The 18,919-nt window shown below is 45.1% G+C and overlaps 3 non-coding genes across 3 annotated transcripts; all 3 read right to left on the bottom strand.

Moving 5' to 3' along the window:
- Nucleotides 1-2,565: 2,565 nt before the first annotated feature.
- On the bottom strand, nucleotides 2,566-2,638 carry TRNAF-GAA (transfer RNA phenylalanine (anticodon GAA)). Its single transcript has one exon. It is a non-coding gene; the product is annotated as a tRNA-Phe (tRNA).
- Nucleotides 2,639-10,940: 8,302 nt separating this feature from the next.
- On the bottom strand, nucleotides 10,941-11,013 carry TRNAF-GAA (transfer RNA phenylalanine (anticodon GAA)). Its single transcript has one exon. It is a non-coding gene; the product is annotated as a tRNA-Phe (tRNA).
- Nucleotides 11,014-11,439: 426 nt separating this feature from the next.
- Nucleotides 11,440-11,512, bottom strand: TRNAF-GAA (transfer RNA phenylalanine (anticodon GAA)). Its single transcript has one exon. It is a non-coding gene; the product is annotated as a tRNA-Phe (tRNA).
- Between the last annotated feature and the right edge of the window lie 7,407 nt (nucleotides 11,513-18,919).

Here is an 18,919-nt window from a genome sequence, read left to right on the forward strand (position 1 = left end):
TTAAAGCTATTACCGTCTCGCATTCCGAGAGAGATAAATATAGAATATAGTAATAATATAGTGGAGCGGGGACTATATTATATAGTCTTTTCCCAGCGCTACTCTGCGCCACACACTACATTAAGTACTGGACACATGCGCATCGCCCCATGCATGATGGACTCCTGGGTTCACGCTCCACCCCATCTTTCCCCTCTCCCCCCATCCTCATACAACCGTGCCGCAGGAAAATACATCATGGGGGGCCCTCAAAACAAAAGACAAAAATATATTCACAGCATAAAAGCATCAGAGCAACCCTTCGTCGTCCACACAAAAAGGAACTTTTGTATATATATATATATATATATATATATATATATATATATATATATATATATATATATATATATATATATATATATATATATACTAATAGGGCGTAGCTAATGACTGAAATGTCCAGTCGTTTTAATAAATATGTATATGTTCCTGCAATGTGATTTTTATATATTTTTATGTAAATGTGTTTGTAAAGATTGAGCTCTTGCATCCCTCCATTTAATTATTGCTCGTCTGGTCATTCTAATGTGTCATGTTTACATTTGAAGCTCTGAAATGAAATGAGACTGCATTCTTCTTTTGCAGGGTGAGAAGGTTTGCAATGTGTCTCTTCTTTCTTGAAGAATGGCAGTGCATTGGCCATTTTCTAACTACCTGGCAGCTTTCCTTCCCCCCAAATCTGGCAAAGAATGTCTAAGGTAAGACTTTGTGTAGCGCCTTGGTGAGGTTATATTTCTAGACTGTACATATAACCAATTATAATATCAAATTTATCACATCAATTACAATGAATTAACAGCTTATATGACGTCATGTACACTGATTTATTACTGTGACGTCACACGCGAATGCAATTAGTGTGACGTCACACGCATGAACTGACTTAATCTTTCTCAACACTTACAAGTAACAGTGTCAGAAGTTCGCAACTTTGGCTGTAAAATACGAAGTTGAGATTAAGTCCCGTGGAAAAGTTGTATCATTGTTCTTGAGAACGAACACACACACCCTGTACGCCTGTTGATTGACGGTTGAGAGGCGGGACCAAAGAGCCAGAGCTCAACCCCCGCAAGCACAAATCCATACACACACACAATCTGCCTCCGTAGTATACTTACCTGGTACAATAACGGGGCTGCAACTGATATATATATATATATATATATATATATATATATATATATATATATATATATATATATATATATATATATATATATATATTGTTATAGATTCAGCTACTCTGAACAAGTTCCAAGTAGCACGGGCTATGGTGAGCCCGTAGTGGACTTACCTGGCACAGGAGCGGCAACTGACCAATTCGTCAGCTTTAATGAGTAACAAGAGCGCCTCTCTACAACAAGGACACCTCCCTGCAACAAAGACATTTTCTTGTAACGATGCTTGTAAGTGGTTCTTTATCGTCTTTAATTGAGTTCAACTATTTACAGTTAAATTGTAACATGTTTTTTTCAGAAGCTTGACACAGTTGTCACGTGTTTGTCTGAAGCTTGACACAGTTGTCACGTGTTTGTCTGAAGCTTGACACAGTTGTCACGTGTTTGTCTGAAGCTTGGCACAGTTGTCACGTGTTTGTCTGAAGCTTGGCACAGTTGTCACGTGTTTGTCTGAAGCTTAACACAGTTGTCACGTGTTTGTCTGAAGCTTGACACAGTTGTAACGTGTTTGTCTGAAGCTTGACACAGTTGTAACGTGTTTGTCTGAAGCTTGACACAGTTGTAACGTGTTTGTCTGAAGCTTGACACAGTTGTAACGTGTTTGTCTGAAGCTTGACACAGTTGTCACGTGTTTGTCTGAAGCTTGACACAGTTGTAACGTGTTTGTCTGAAGCTTGACACAGTTGTCACGTGTTTGTCTGAAGCTTGACAATTTGTCACGTGTTTGTTGACGCTGGCACAGTTGTCACGTGTTTGTCTGAAGCTTGACACAGTTGTCACGTGTTTGTCTGAAGCTTGACACAGTTGTCAACGTGTTTGTCTGACGGAAGTTGTAACGTGTTGTCTGAAGCTTGACACAGTTGTCACGTGTTTGTCTGAAGCTTGGCACAGTTGTCCACGTGTTTCGTCTGAAGCTTGGAACCCAGTATGTAACGTGTTTGTCTGAAGCTTGACACAGTTGTCACGTGTTTGTCTGAAGCTTGACACAAATATAGCGTGTTTTTCCTGAAGCTTAACACAGATATAATGTGTTTTTCCTGAAGCTTAACACAGATATAATGTGTTTTTTCTGAAGCTTGACACAGTTGTAACGTGTTTTTTCTGAAGCTTGACACAGTTGTAACGTGTTTGTCTGAAGCTTGACACAGCTGTAACATGTTTGTCTGAAGCTTGACAGTACCTTGCACCCCCCCCCCCCGCCCACAGGCTGGTGCGCCGCCCACCACCGCCGCCCACAACATGGGTATGAGGAGCTCTACCGCCCACAGCATATGTATCCGGTGCATAAACTTAATTCAGAAACTGTAATGTGTAAAACTTTGGATTAGTTCATAAAAAAAAGAATTGCCCAGACCAGGGATCGAACCAGGGACCTTTAGATCTTCAGTCTAACGCTCTCCCAACTGAGCTATCTAGGCCTTACAAGATACGGTGGACATCTGTCTTTCAACAAGTCATCTTGGTTCGCTATTTTTCAATTGTTGGGGAAAGGATTATAATTTGTAATTCTAATTTTAACCTGTTCCAGGTCATTATCTTCTTTTGCCATAGAGTCGATCTTCACCTCTTCCACCTTTAATTTATTTTTATTTACATATTTACATGTTTACTCAAACAATAACATATTTCTGATATGAATATCTTTCCCACCCTCCTCCCGTTCTCTTTTGCCTTGTCTTTTAAGACTTCAGTAATGCACTTTCTCTCACTCTTTCTTTATTTTACATTCGTTGGCTTTCTACAGTCCTATTTCCACCCCCCTCTACCTGTATGTCTACATCATACATACTACATGTATAGGTGTATAGCCATGCATAAGGGGATATACACCTGTTGGGTTTGTTTTCGATGCACAATCCAGAATTCCAGGTTCGAATCCCAGGCGGGACAGAAATGGTTGGGTACACATTTCCTTTCATCTAATGCATCTGTTCACCTAGCAGTGAGTAGGTAGTCAGGAGTTATAGTGAGCTTGTTGTGGGGCAGCATCCAGGGTCAGTAATGCGTCCCTTGGGGAACGAACATAAGCCTAATATGTATATGAATACACTCTGGCTTCCTGTCCCCCGACACAATGAATTATTATTTATTATTATCATAAATCATGCGTATTTAGCACTAATTACGAAAATAGTTAATGGGCAGTTTGAAATGGGGCTTTACATTTCCCATCTGGCCTGGAGCCTATTACCTACTCTTCTCTCCTATGTAATTACGCGTATAATAGTTGTCAAATAACGGATGTTATATAATTATTTTCTATACTTTTTTTTTTTGTATTGACTACATTAACACTAAAATGTAGTTAGTTTCTGGCCACGGACAGTGTGTTCCATTTGGGAATTGGAACTGGGTCTGTCTTCAGTCGCAAGGCCATTTACTGTGTGTCGGCTTGAGTAAAAGGGAGGCTGATGGTCCGCCGAACCGCGTATCAATCATGGGATTGCTTTGTGTAACTTCATAACCTTCCCGCCATGTCTGGCAAGTTAAGAGGGACGGTGGACTTGGCATATTTGATTGTCTCTCTCTCTCTCTTGGCTTCTGCGATACACGCTGTTTACAACATGTAAACAGGACTGTTTGCTCTTCTGGGGGATTTGATATATCTCCTTTTGTTTTGTTCTTACTTACAAAAGACATATTAAAAGAGATAAAACGAGACGCAAGTTGATGGAATGAGGAGAGGTGATGGTACGGAGAAGTCTCCCAGAGATGAAGACTCTGGTATACTTAGAGTCTCTCTCTCTCTCCATCTATCCCTCCTCTCTACCTTCCCTCTATATTTTGTCTCCCTCTTCTCTCCCTCTATCCATTCCCTCCCTCCCACCTCCCCTCCCTCCCACGGACCCTCCCAGGCGCCACTGCCAATATCTCATAAAACTATCGAAAACATTTTATTCTGATGGATGAAATTACACAGTTTTATCGTTTCCGCTTTTTTTAGCGGAAATTTATGGGCACCGGACAGATTTTTTGTCTTTAACAACTTACAGTAAATTGGTTTATAGGAGAGTTATTTTGTTTTATCTGTAACACCCGGGAATCCTTAGGCTACTGAGTACAAGTTCAAATTCAAGTATGTTTATTGAGACAAGAAAGAAATACATCTCAAAGGGATAGAGTAGCTTAGGCTATTTCTACCCCCCAATACTAAGTACATGCTCTTAGCGGTATTCATAAGATTTGGGATAGAAATAGCCTAAGCTACTCTATCCCTTTGAGATGTATTTTCTTGTCTCAATAAACATACTTGAACTTGATAAGATTTGAAGACTTGGATTATTATGGATAATGAATTAGTGTCATTATTTGTCATATACGAAAAGCTGCTCATTGAATAGTGGTACTTAAATGGGCACGTTGATTGAGCTTCTTGTATTAAGTTGGTGGCCAAGAGCTTTTGAACTTGGTCATTTAAGTTAGAGACTAGTTATTGCCCCACCTCCCCCCACCTCCCCCCACTTCCCACCACCTCCCACCACCTCCCCCACTTCCCACCACTTCCCACCACCTCCCACCACCTCCCACCACCTCCCACCACCTCCCACCACCTCCCACCACCTCCCCCAACCTCCCACCACCTCCCACCACCTCCCACCACCTCCCACCACCTCCCACCACCTCCCACCACCTCCCACCAACCTCCCACCACCTCCCACCACCTCCCACCACCTCCCACCACCTCCCACCACCTCCCCCAACCTCCCCCCACCTCCCACCACCTCCCACCACCTCCCACCACCTCCCCCCACCTCCCACACCTTGTTATTGCACTCTAGCCGTTGCACACACTATTACAGGCGTGAAAGGGTCTTGTTATATCACCAGATAAATATGTGAAATTATCTTTGTTTGGCGGTTGTGGGACGTGGTCGGGTTTCGGCATGGGTGGGTGTGGGTTGGGTGGGTTGGGTGGGTTGGCAACACAGCAGCAGCAACAACACAGCTACATCAGCAACACAGCAGCAGCAACAACACAGCTACATCAGCAACACAGCAGCAGCAGCAGCAGCAACAGTATCACAGGCTCCGGTGATCTTGGCCGCCCCGGCCACCAAACGGTCGGCAGCCACAGCTTATCTGGGGACACCAGCAATCTTCCGCTTATTGGGTTAGAGTTGTTGGAATGGTCGCTCAGGGCGTTATCGGTGTGTGGGCAGCCGTGGTGGGCAGCTGGAGACGTGTTGGCAGCCGTGGTGGGCAGCTGGAGACGTGTTGGCAGCCGTGGTGGGCAGCTGGAGACGTGTTGGCAGCCGTGGTGGGCAGCTGGGGACGTGTTGGCAGCCGTGGTGGGCAGCTGGGACCTGGATATTACCTTATAGTCGGGAGGTCCTTTAGTTTGGATGACAGCAGCATAGGCCTATGTGTGTCGGAAGTTTACTGCGTGTGTCTGGGGTATACGGGATACTTGCAGTAAGGGTATACACAAATTATAGTTTACCGAAGTTGATATGTTATGAAGAAAAAATTAAAGTTGTGAGATTAAGGCAGTGTGCGGCATCAGGGTGATGGCAGAGGCTACGGCATTGTGTCACACAATCGTTTCCTTCCAAGTCAGTCTCTTTGGCACCCTAGAGACACCTCTTGGCACCCTAGAGACACCCCTTGGCACCCTAGCACTCACCCTTACACACACTCCCAAGCCTCTAATATTAGGACACACTCAATACCCCATGATGCACTCACTCTTACACACACACACTCCCAAGCCTCCAATATTAGGACACACTCAATTCCCCATGATGCACTCACTGGGGCTCGTAGGGGAAGGTAGAGGTGACCAGCTGGGGCTCCTACAGCGGCTGAAGTAGCCAACTGTGACTGCGGAAGACGTAGGTGAATACGTTTAGGGGAAGACGGGCAGGATCAGAGGCAAGACAGTAGGCAATCTTGAAGCGGATATTGGCGCGTCTTACAGTTTATACTCGAGGAGGCTCGGAAGTCTATTCCCTCGTTTGATGAGCTGGTGGCTGCAGGGAGAGAGATGTGCGTGCGTGTGTGTGTGTGTGTGTGCGTGCGTGCGTGCGTGTACTCACCTAGTTGTGCTTGCGGAGGTTGAGCTTTGATTCTTTGGTCCCGCCTCTCAACCGTCAATCTACTGGTGTACAGATTCCTGAGCTTCTCGAGCTCTATCATATCTACATTTGACACTGTGTATGGAGTCAGCCTCCACCACATCACTGCCTAATGCATTCTATCCACTAACTACTCTGACACTGAGCAAAGTTCTTTCTAATGTCTCTGTGGCTCGTTTGGGTACTCGGCTTCCACCTGTGTCCCCTTGTGCGTGTGCCACCCGTGTTAAATAATCCATCATTGTCTACCCTGTCAATTCCCCTGAGAATTTTGTATGTGCTGATCATGTCTCCCCGAACTCTTCTGTCTTCCAGCAACGTGAGGTGCAGTTCACTCAGTCTTTCCTCGTAATTCATGGCTCTTAGTTCTGGGACTAGCCTAGTGGCATACCTCTGAACTTTTTCCAGCTTTGTCTTGTGCCTGACAAGGTACGGACTCCATGTTGGGGCTGCATACTCCAGGATTGGTCTTACATACGTGGCATACAAGATTCTGAAGGATTCCTTACACAGGTTTCACATTCCTTACAGATCTTCGGCAGCTTTGCATATTGACCTGAATTTACCTGAGGACCACTAACACTCGTGGCCTCGACGAGGACAGGAGGCCGGCGGCTTGTCAGCATCAGCATATGCCGCTGCGTTGATTTTGTTTAATGCTCTGGTGATAGCGTTAGGAACGTCATAGAAATACTGTATAGGAAACTACAGATCTAACCTACGCTTGAAACAATCCATTTATCCCACAATATTACTCAGTAATCTGTTCCATAAAACTAACAACCCTAATTTCTAAACCAGTATTTACCCAGGTCTTAGCCTGATTTTGAACTTCTCCGATTTATAGCCATTATTTCAAGTTCTATTTTGTGATACAATTAAACAAAAATTATATTCCCTAACACTCATAAAATAATTTAATACATTTGGGGATAAAAACAAGAAAATACATTAGAGTAAGAATATAAGATTGGCTGATCTCTGCTACATTAAGTTGTAAAATATGGGGCTAGAAGAATAGGGGGAGCGTTATACTGATGACTGTGGGGGGAGGCAGAGGGGAGAGGCAGAGGGGGTAGGCAGAGGGGAGAGGCAGAGGGGAGAGGCAAAAGGGGGGAGGCAGTGGGGGGAAAATTATGAGAACCAATTTGTGGAATGGATAAGCTAGGTGGGGAGGGGATAGGATGGGTAGTAGTAGGTAGGAGACGGAGGAGGAGGAGGAGGAGGAGGAGGAGGAGGAGGAGGAAGAGCAAGGGAGAGGGAAGTACGTAAAAGACAGGTAATGATTGACACTGTAGTTAGACAGGAGGCGGACAGACAGACAGACAGACGCACCAGGAGAGTTATACTGGTGTAACAGGAATACCACGAGAGGCAGTGAGTGTGCTTGTACATGAGAGAGAGGCAGTGATTGTGCTTGTGCATGAGAGGCAGTGACTGTGCTTGTGCATGAGAGAGGGGCAGTGACTGTGCTTGTGCATGAGAGAGGGGCAGTGACTGTGATTGTGTATGAGAGAGGGGCAGTGACTGTGCTTGTGTATGAGAGAGAGGCAGTGACTGTGCTTGTGCATGAGAGAGGGGCAGTGACTGTGATTGTGTATGAGAGAGGGGCAGTGACTGTGCTTGAGTATGAGAGAGGGGCAGTGACTGTGCTTGAGTATGAGAGAGGGGCAGTGACTGTGCTTGTGCATGAGAGAGGGGCAGTGACTGTGCTTGAGTATGAGAGAGGGGCAGTGACTGCCTCTCTCGTTGTGTCCGAGGTCGTTCCAGTGAAGGAACGACCTCGTTGCGGTTCGTGCTGGGACATTATCAACTCGTGTGATGTAAAGAGAGTGGCAGATATAAAGAATAAGAGGGAACGAGTTGAGACAAATGAAAAAAAAACAGAAGATAACATTACGAAAGCAAAAATAAGATGAAAGGAAAGAATAAGAGAAAAGATAAGAAAATGAGACAAAAGTAAGAATAAAGAGAATTTAAAGGAGATGTTTAGAAGTAAGGGAAGGGGGGAAATAGAAGGAAAATAGGAAAAAGGGTATAACTAAGTTAAAAAAAAAATAGGTAAACACAAAATTAATAATACAAAAATGAAGCCAAAAGGTGAATCAGATCACGTTGCTTTAGAAGGTTGGGACATATAAGTAACATCATACTTAAATGCTGTAACCTTCCCCTTTTGTGTACCTTTTTCTCTTACATTTTCCTTTCTTATTGTTTTTACCTCGCATCTTATTCTCATCTTCATTTTTCTCTTGAATTCACCTCACTCTCTTCCCCATATGGTTTCTCCACCTCTCTGGAGAGAGAGAGAGAGAGAGAGAGAGAGAGAGAGAGAGAGAGAGAGAGTGTGAGAGAGAGAGAGAGAGAGTGAGAGAGTGAGAGAGTGAGAGAGTGAGAGAGTGAGAGTGAGAGTGAGAGAGAGAGAGAGAGAGAGAGAGAGAGAGAGAGAGAGAGAGAGAGAGAGAGAGAGAGAGAGAGAGAGAGAGAGGAAAAAAAATCTTCTTTAAATGACTAGCCTAGTGTGACGGAAGGCACCAGGTGCCTGCGTGCTTTCATGAAGGCTCGGTATATTCGGCAACTAATTGGCCCAATGTTTGGTGATAGTGTGAGTGTATCAGAGGCCATTGTTAGCGTTCAGTAATACACACTCGCTCCCGTATACAGACGGGCGTATATACGCGCTCTCTCGAAACTAGAGAGAAACTAGGCTCGAATATACACCCCACATACACTCCTCTTATAACACACATACGAATTCACTCGTTAAAAATAGCCGTAAACCCCATCAGAATAATGAGCTGTGGGAAATATTGGTTTCTGTCGCCAGCGGAAAGCCTCGTTAAGATGTGAAGAACCGTAGCCTAACAGGGGCGTGGAGAGGCTTCTCCTGCAAGGTGGTTAAAAGGTGGTGTGTGAGAAGAGACTTCCTGCCCTTGACGTCTCCAGGAAGACGCTCCGGAAGCCACCTCCATCCTTAACATTAACGCGAGACACGACAACAAGGCGATAGCAGGCTGGGTACCCGGAGCTAGAGTTTCACTTTCCCGGGGAGGGATGGGGGGAGTCACAGCGACGCTGTTTTGTTTAGTCTTGTCGTCTGATTGAGGCTTACGCCATTATCAGGGACTTGAGAATTAATTCTGTCCCCCCTAAAAACTGAGTCTTAGGGGGGGGGGGGGGACTTTTAGAGAAGTACTAGGCTATTCTCTTTCATCTCTTAGCTTTATTGAATGTTCTCTCTCTCTCTCTCTCTCTCTCTCTCTCTCTCTCTCTCTCTCTCTCTCTCTCTCCTCTCTCTCTCTCTCTCTCTCTCTCTCTCTCTCTCTTCTCTCTCTTCTCTCTCTTCTCTCTCTCTCTCTCTCTTTCTCTCTCTTCTCTCTCTCTCTCTCTCTCTCTCTCTCTCTCTCTCTCTCTCTCTCTCTCTCTCTCTCTCTCTCTCTCTCTCTCTCTCTCTCTCTCTCTCATTCACCCTTTCCAGACACATAAGCGACCACACATCAACAAACACATAAGCGACCACACATCAACAGACACATAAGCGACCACACATCAACAGACACATAAGCGACCACACATCAACAAACACATAAGCGACCACACATCAACAAACACATAAGCGACCACACATCAACAAACACATAAGCGACCACACATCAACAAACACATAAGCGACCACACATCAACAAACACATAAGCGACCACACATCAACAAACACATAAGCGACCACACATCAACAAACACATAAGCGACCACACATCAACAAACACATAAGCGACCATATAAGCCTCCCGTGTTCAGCCCCGCTGAAGTTGTCAACAAAAATGATAAATCGTAAAATTTCAAAATAATACTTTCACATGCACCCTTCCCAGTTTGTTGAGTCCCGTTTTCTAATCAGCATTTTTCCTCTCTAGGGGTTCAGAGGTTTAGACATGTACAATAAATATTTTTCGGATGCTCACGATAGAAGTTTTATATTTGGCAAGGTTGTGCACGCACACGTGTGTGTGTGTGTGTGTGTGTGTGTGTGTGTGTGTGTGTGTGTGTGTGTGTGTGTGTGTGTGTGTGTGTGTGTGTGTGTGTGTGTACTCACCTAGTTGTGCTTGCGGGGGTTGAGCTCTGGCTCTTTGGTCCCGCTTCTCAACTGTCAATCTACTGGTGTACAGATTCCTGAGCTTCTTTCTACAGCTCTATCATATCTACATTTGCAGCCCGTCCTCTAAACAAAGTCTCAAAAGTGATTCCATGCACCCGCCAACCCCCCTCTGTTTATGACTGAAAAACGGTTTACACACGACTCACAACTGATTTCGTTCGAACACTTCCGGAACAAGTGCTTCAATGACGAATTTTGTTCGAACCACAACGCTGTAAATGCTTCACCCACGTACTACAAATACAAATAATCGCCAACGGAACCTAAAGCCCCTAACCTAACCAATGGCTAAATATGCACAAATGCTGATATATAATAATGTATACTGATTTGTTAGAAAATTTCTATTTTGAATGAACAGCATGTTAAAATTGATGAATGCGTCTTTGGGTCGACCGATGGATAGGATGGACTTGGGCTGAGGACGGGTTGGCATTTGAAACTGTGTGTGGAGTCGGCCTCCACCACGTCACTTCCTCGAAAACAATTGCCCAGACCCGGGATCGAACCGGGGACCTTTAGATCTTCAGTCTAACGCTCTCCCAACTGAGCTATCTAGGCAATACTGATTACAACAGCCCGTCCTCTAAACAAAGACGCAAAAGTGAGTCCATCCACCCGCCAACCCTCCTCTGTTTATGAATGAAAAACAGTTTACACACGACTCACGACTAATTTCATTCGAACACTTCCGGAACAAGTGCTTCACTGACGAATTTTGTTCGAATCACAACGCTGTAAATGCTTCACCCACGTACTTACAAATACAAATAATCGCCAACAGAACCTAAACACCAAACCCAACTTATGCCTATTTATGAGCAATATGCTAATATATTATAATATTAATTTATATTTAAGAAAATTCCCGTTTTGAATAAACAGCATGTTAAAATTTATGAACGCGTCTGTGGGGTCGACCGCTGGATGTAATTGACTTAGTCTAGGACGGGTTGCCTCCATCACGTCACTTCCTAGAAAACAATCTGCCCAGACCCGGGATCGAACCGGGGACCTTTAGATCTTCAGTCTAACGCTCTCCCAACTGAGCTATCTAGGCCGCCCTACATGTGACAGTGTGTGTGTGTGTGTGTACAAATCATCAATTGCTTGCAGTGTCGAATATCACCTCCGTCAATCTGTTCTTTCGAATAATACATCGTATTTTGACCGTCAAAATCCCAAAACGGACAAAATATGATGTTCAATAAATCATAACGGTGCACGGACATTTATTTACGTTTTCTATGCGTGGATCTCTCGGGTTGGTTAGGTTCAGGTGTTTTAATGCACAATGTTAAGTCCGTTGGAGCAGACAGTATGGCTCCTTAGCCCTGAACGAAGATGAAGGTACATTTGATAAGGCACGTCAAGGCGATACACAGTTACACCAAGACGAAATGAGTGGGCAGACTGTATATATATATTAACTGTCAGTAAACCTTCAACAGTGTACCCGATATGACTGGTGCATAAGGAGAAACAGGACAGGCAAAGCACTATAGTGAATATAAGAGTAATCCCTTGTAAAGAAAACAGAGTCACAGTGAGAGGGGAAACTTCAGTGGCGAGATGTTACTAGTGAGATGTCATAGAGGGAATAAACTCCTTACTCTTTTATGTGTATAGGAGGATCCTATCACAATTAGCTCAATCGCAGTCTTCCATTGCTTTTCTAGCTCCATATACCTTCAGACCACACCCACCTACCTACCTACCTAACCTCATCTTTCCACACCTGTGATTCCAAACTTCCTGTTCAACTCTCCTATCGACACGGGCTTGGCGATAATTTCTCCAATAACTCGAGGGGAAACTCTGACACTTTGCTGTGACTTTTGGGACTACTTGGGGTGGACGGTAGAGCGACGGTTTCACTTTAATATGGTATTAACGGGAGTCAGAAGGCGCCTACTACTGTAGTGACGTGTTTAAAATAAGGTTATGCAAGGCTTGCTTTTTGTCTCTCCTGTGTGAGGCAGCTTAGTACTCTAAGACCTCCCTCCCCCCCTCACACACACACATGAATTATGTGATGTGTTGAGCATCCTCAGGGTAGCTTGGCCGACCAGAGCTTACAACATATCTTCCGCGCTCTCTCTGTCTCTCTCTAACTCTCTCTCTAACTCTCTCTCTCTCTCTCTCTCTCTCTCTCTCTCTCTCTCTCTCTCTCTCTCTCTCTCTCTCTCTCTCTCTCTCTCTCTCTCTCTCTCTCTCTCTCTCTCTCTCTCTCTCTCTCTCTCTCTCTCTCTCTCTCTCTCTCTCTCTCTCTCTCTCTCTCTCTCTCTCTCTCTCTCTCTCTCTCTCTCTCTCTCTCTCTCTCTCTCTCTCTCTCTCTGCACATTGACGTGTGCAACACTGCAGGAGACCACATAAAGGGGCGCCGCTGGTCAGAGGTATGACCAGTATACCTCAGATATAATCACAGTATATGCAGGTCTCCATCTTATATACCGGAAGGAAGAGCGTAAGGTAATTCAAGTCCCTATCTGTTACCGCAGCATGCATTGTGCCAACTCAAACAGCTTCGTGAGTTGGCGTATCTAATGAAAGTCAGTTTAAGAGTGAGAGACTGTGAAGAAAACTCTCCACGCGTCAAACCGCGCTGGCAAATAAGCTGGATAAAATAAAATGCAGTTTCAACCAAAGGTCAATTGTTATACTCACCTAGTTGTGCTTGCAGGGGGTTGAGCTCTGGCTTTTTGGTCCCGCCTCTCAACTGTCAATCAACTGGTGTACAGATTCCTGAGTCTACTGGGCTCTATCATATCTACATTTGAAACTGTGTATGGGGTCAGCCTCCACCACATCACTGCCTAATGCATTCCATTTACTAACTACTCTGACACTGAAAAAGTTCTTTCTAATGTCTCTGTGGCTCATTTGGGTACTCAGCTTCCACCTGTGTCCCCTTGTGCGTATACCACCCGTGTTAAATAATCCATCATTGTCTACCCTGTCAATTTCACTGAGAATTTTGTATGTGGTGATCATGTCTCCCCGAGCTCTTCTGTCTTCTAGCCACGTGAGGTGCAGTTCACTCAGCCTTTCCTCGTAACTCATGCCTCTTAGTTCTGGGACTACTCTAGTGGCATACCTCTGAACTTCTTCCAGCTTCGTCTTGTGCTTAGTCTGTCTCATATCCCAGCTCTTAGTCTGTCTCATATCCCAGCTCTTAGTCTGTCTCATATCCCAGCTCTTAGTCTGTCTCATATCACAGCTCTTAGTCTGTCTCATATCACAGCTCTTAGTCTGTCTCATATCTTTTCCAAGCACTGTACAGCCTTAACACTTTATTCGAAAAAATTACATTTGAAGTAAAAAAAAAAACTGACAAATATACAGGGAAGAAAATGCGAATTTTCCTATCATGGCAAAAAATGCGAGTTTTCGAATTATTTTGTGGAGAGAAAGAAAGAAAGAAAAACAGAAAGCATTCCAGAGTTTCTCTTTTTCACTTACAAGAACCTCACTACGAAGGCAGTTTCGGCGGAGTGTTGAAGCTCTCGTCATTATCTTCTGCAACTATCCTGCAACTGCCATTATTTTTTGCAACGATTCAGATGTAAATTCAATGGGTTATTTAGGGGGGGGGGGGTGGTAGGGTTATATAAGGTGACGATATCAGCGGACGAGTTGGTGGGCTGGTTGAGGGTAAGAATGTCATGTGTCTTGGGCAGGGTGTTTCCTGGTGTGTTTTATTGGGGGTGATTGTTGATGGTGTGTGTTGAAGGTGTGTGTTGAAGGTGTGTGTTGATGGTGTGTGTTGATGGTGTGTGTTGAATGGTTGTGCGTTGGGGTGGGAGAGGGGGGGAGGGAGATGTTTGTGTGGGTGGTGCTCCACAGTGTCAAATCTCGGGTTCAAGAACATCTACGCCACTGAAAGTATCTCATGTTACACGAACGCAGTTGGATTTTAGTTGGATTTCCAAAATAAAACGACATACACGGGGTGTGATAATTTGTGTTTTTTTTTTCTCTTCTCGAATATTGTTTTTTTTTTCTATATCCAGAAGTTACATTTTTACCTGCAAGCTAGAAATATTAATTTTGACAGGGAGAGAAGTATTTTATTTTTAGGGGAGGTGAGAATAGTTTATATGTGTTTTGTGTGTTCATGTGTGTGTGTGTACTTATCTAGTTGTGCTTGCAGGGGTTGAGCTCTGGCTCTTTGGTCCCGCCTCTCAACCGTCAATCAGCTGGTGTACAGGTTCCTGAGCCTATTGAGCTCTATCATATCTACTTTTGAAACTGTGTATGGAGTCAGCCTCCACCACATCACTGCCTAATGCATTCCATTTGTCTACTACTCTGACACTGAAAAAATTCTTTCTAACGTCCCTATGTGTTTCTAACGTCTCTTCTTTCTCAGCCCCACCTTTCTACCATCATTAGTTCAATGCCGTGACTCTCTTCATTTTTACTTTCCTAACCCCCTTAGTATCTTGAACGTCGTTATCATGTCCGCTCTGTTCATCCTTTCCTCCAATGTAGTCAGATCCAGTTCCCTCAATCTTTCTTCATAGCTCAGTTCCCTTAAGTCAGGAACGAGTTTTGTTGCATATTATTGGACCTTTTCTAGTTTTGTTTCGTGCTTATGGCTGGGGTCCCATGCTGGTGCAGCGTACTCAACAATGGCTCCCACAAAGGATGTGTTAACAGTCTCCGTGGTGTAGTGGTAAGACACTCGCCTGGCGTTCCGCGAGCGCTATGTCATGGGTTCGTATCCTGGCCGGGGAGGATTTACTGGGCGCAATTCCTTAACTGTAGCCTCTGTTTAACGCAACAGTAAAATGTGTACTTGGATGAAAAAACGATTCTTCGCGGCAGGGGATCGTATTCCAGGGACCATAGGATTAAGGACTTGCCCGAAACGCTACGCGGACTAGTGGCTGTACAAGAATGTAACAACTCTTGTATATATCTCAAAAAAAAAAAAAAAAAAAAAAAAAAAATAGTGCTCAAAAGGGATCTTTGTCCAAGTTCCTGAAGGATAACCGGACTCATTATTTGTGCCTGCTGAGTGGAACTTTAGTTCTTGGACCCCGCCTGCCCAGCTGCATGTCATCCAGTGCTATGACACCCAACCTATTTTTCAATCATAACGACTTCTGAATGGAATAGGTTAGATTAGCTGTGATTGGAGAATAGCGATGACGCCAAGACCTTCATACTTTTCTCAGGTTTTAGATTCTACTCGGTTGTTGTGGCCACGTGAAGGCTTCCAGTGTGTGGGTCATGGATACCAGACAGACTAACGGCATCGAGACCACCTAGCACTCCTCGCATCATTCTAGCGTCAGCACTGGAATGGAAGCTGAAGTGGCTCCCCATGATGGGTATAATCAGTTCGCTATACTCTTTGTCGTCTGAGATGGGGAGATTGTGGGGGGGGGGGATGGATTGGGTGGTATTTTGGGTTTTATTGAGGGGGTCTTTAGGTAGCTGAAGGGGGGGGGGGAAGGTGTTGGCGTCTGGGTTGATGTGTATTGTCCTCTGGGTGGCTGGTTGACGGGGTGATGGTGGTTTGGTGGGGGGTGGTAGTTAGAGGTAGGTGTCACTCAAGCGGGGAGAAGGGGTAGATGTAGAGATGATGGGTAGATTTGGCAGCAGCACCAAATTAACACGAAATCATTTGAAACTGAGAATATTTTACAGAATATCCCAGGCATAAAAACTTCCCCACGGCAGAATTAATTCAGAGTGTCGCCACGCCAGCCAAAATCATTGTCCCCTGGAAGCTCGCATTCCTAGCGGTTCGAAAATTAATTTAAAAGTTTTCATAATGGTTCTTAATTGCTGAATTGCTGGCGAGTTAGAGGTAATTGGGTTATCCATGCTCCCGCGACGGTGTCTTTGATCTAACCGGAAACTGCGTTAAGGAACTCGGAGCCGCTTGGCACCTCGGCCTCTGCAGCGTCCAGAGTGCCAAGGATGACCTCCACCAGTGCCAAGGGTGACCTCCACCAGTGCCAAGGGTGACCTCCAGTGCCAAGGGTGATCTCCACCAGTGCCAAGGGTGGTTTAGGTCTCGCTGTGTCCCGTGTCCTCCCTTGTGTATTCTGACAATGGGCACCCCATGTGTAAACATGGTGTAAACAGAGAGATATCGAAAGCCAGACACATAACAGGCAGAGCAAGCGATAGGTAAACAGAGGCTCAGAGTACGATAAAGAAGATGGGAGCAGGGAAAAGGCGGGAAACTGTGGCGGGAGATTGTGGCGGGAAACTATGGCGGGAAACTCCATTGCCATTGCTGGTGACGGCACATTAATTCCCAGACCTTGTTGATACTCTGAGAGAGGACGGAAGGAAGAGAGGCAGACAGGACAGAGAAGCATCGATAGACAGATCGAGAGAGAGAGAGAGTATGATAACTCCTCACATCAACACGTCATCAGTGATCTTAGCCAACAGTATTCATCCCATCTTGAGTTTACTCCCCTCCGTTCCTTCCCTGTGATCAGCTCTGATGCATATGCTAATTCCCTTCCCTCTCCACCCCCTTGCATCTGGGGCTAACCCCCCCCCCCCTCACCTGTCGGGAAATCATTAGCAGCTTCCTCCCTGTACGCCAACTTTCACGGTGATTAGCCCGTGTATGTGGCCCAACTGCTTTGAATCCTAAGGGTATGTTCCGTCATCACCATTGGGGAGGTTGTAGTTAATTCTCAATGTGGTTGTTATACTGGAGAGTATACTGTTCAGGCATTGGGGGGACCTGGATGTAAACCGTTTGGTGGATTGTGTTCCAGGGAATCTTGGAAGATGTGTTAAGATGGGCTGTGGGAAGGGCGGGTTGACACACCTGACTTCTGGTACATCTGGGGGGAGGGGGGGGGCTGAGGGATGTGTCCCCGGGCACCGCCGGAGACTTCACAACACCCGGGTAAAGAAAAACCCAAGATGCATCAGCGGTTTTTTGGCCACGGTGAGAGAAGGGAGAGTTCTAGCGTGGAGATGAGATGGGTAAGGAGTTGTCTCTCTCTCTCTCTGTCTGTCTGTCTCTCTCTCTCTCTGTCTGTCTGTCTGTCTGTCTGTCTCTCTCTCTCTCTCTCTCTCTCTCTCTCTCTCTCTCTCTCTCTCTCTCTCTCTCTCTCTCTCTCTCTCTCTCTCTCTCTCTCTCTCTCTCTCTCTCTCTCTCTCTCTCTCTCTCTCTCTCTCTCTCTCTCTCTCTCTCTCTCTCTCTCTCTCTCTCTCTCTCTCTCTCTCTCTCTCTCTCTCTCCCTCTCCCTCTCTCTCTCTCTCTCTCTCTCTCTCTCTCTCTCTCTCTCTCTCTCTCTCTCTCTCTCTCTCTCTCTCTCTCTCTCTCTCTCTCTCTCTCTCTCTCTCATTTTAGATTTTCATGCTTGTCACTTCCCTGTACAGTATGCCTTTATTAATATTGACTTTAAGTGAGAGTAATTGAACTGTTGTCGTTCTCTCTCCCCCTTCCCAGTGGCCTCCTCTCCCCTTCCCCTCTCCCCACATACACTCCACCTCCTGAACAAATCCACAAGGGCCGTGACGAGGATTCGAACCTGCGTCCGAGAGCATCCCAGACGCTGCCTTAATCGACTGAGCTACGACATGGTCAAAAAAGGACGACTCCACCTGCTCTTCTCCCATCTCGCGCCTCTATCCTCTCCCTCTACGAGGTCACACAGCCCACGGGGACACCGTGACAGCAGGTCCTCAGGGTCACACAAACTCTCCAGGGCCCCATGAAGGTCCTCAGTGAGGCAGTGAGGGCTAACAACCTAGGGCCACCAAGGGCTGTTGGCACTGCCCTGGTGAGGGGGCCAAACCCTCCCTCGACTTTAATTGGCCAATTAGAGGTCAACTCCTGTTAACCTTTATTGCCTCACGGAAAACATTTTGAGCTTTCGCTCTGTTTTTCAAGTCATCCGTTTATCGAGGTTTCTTTTATTATTTATTTTTGTCAAAACGGTCAATTAAACCAAAAATGGCCGAACGTATAACAAAAAATTAACAGTACAGGAAGACAAATATTTATCTAAAATGATTTGAGTGGTTTTATTTTGTGTTATAATGCATTTTGTTCGAATTAGCGGAAATATTAACATAGTTTGTACCGAGTAGAGTTATAGGGGACTTGTAGTATCACCATATTCAGATGGTGACGTATGGAGCACACTACGAAACGCCTATAGACCGGCAGTGATTACGAAACCAAATTAAGACTTAGTTGCTGTACAAGGATTAAGTCAACCTTTGCTACCGAAGGAACGTTCATTTCTCTGATTTAGCCTGACACCAGTCTCTAGTAAAGCAAATTTTTAGACTTAATTTAGCTGTTAAACCTGTGTTTCCACTCTACGGTATTGCTATTCGTTTAAAGTGACCTTAATAGCCTATACATGCTACTGGGTCTTCAACTACAAGCCTATTAAAGTCAGGATGTCCATAAATTGTGATGAACTGAGAGAATACATCACATTGCTATCTTGAACACCGTCTGAGGAGT

This window comes from Procambarus clarkii, chromosome 67, assembly GCF_040958095.1.
Source record: "Procambarus clarkii isolate CNS0578487 chromosome 67, FALCON_Pclarkii_2.0, whole genome shotgun sequence".
Taxonomy (NCBI): domain Eukaryota; kingdom Metazoa; phylum Arthropoda; class Malacostraca; order Decapoda; family Cambaridae; genus Procambarus; species Procambarus clarkii.